Source organism: Brassica oleracea, chromosome C2 (assembly GCF_000695525.1).
Source record: "Brassica oleracea var. oleracea cultivar TO1000 chromosome C2, BOL, whole genome shotgun sequence".
NCBI classification, from domain to species: domain Eukaryota; kingdom Viridiplantae; phylum Streptophyta; class Magnoliopsida; order Brassicales; family Brassicaceae; genus Brassica; species Brassica oleracea.
Genome location: NC_027749.1, coordinates 46173273 through 46173839, shown reverse-complemented (window position 1 = coordinate 46173839; position 567 = coordinate 46173273).

Below are 567 nucleotides of genomic sequence, written 5' to 3'. Positions count from 1 at the left end.
GCATCACTCTCATTTTCCGTTGAACCAACCGACTCACGGAAAAACATCAAAAACATTTGCGACAAAGTAAAATCAAGAACAAAAGTAACAGAAAATACGACAAAGAGAACACGTCCTCCCCGCTCGTCGACTAAGTCTATCGCTGTTTAACTGATTCATTCAAGAAACCTGCAAAAATGTCTCGCGACTAGATCTCGGTGAAATAACCTTTGGTAAAACTTCATGAGTGACTCAGAGAAACTTTCACCGAAAAATAAAAACAAAGGCGAAAACGTTTCTCAAAAACCCGCGGAAACATCGTTTTTTTGATATCTCCATATGTCGCGTCAATTTAATAAATTCGTAAAAACCGGTCGCCCGTTACTTACGCAAAAAATCCTTCGTATAACAGATCATGTCATACGAAGTAACTTTCGAAAGCAAACGTAATAGGTTTTACGAAAAAGTACTTTCCTTATAGCAAAAAACCAAGCTGTATGATCCGACATTGGACAACCAATATAAACTTTACTTCCTCGCACCACGATCTGAAAGGTCTCATTCTTTAGCCCCGCGACTCACTGGCAT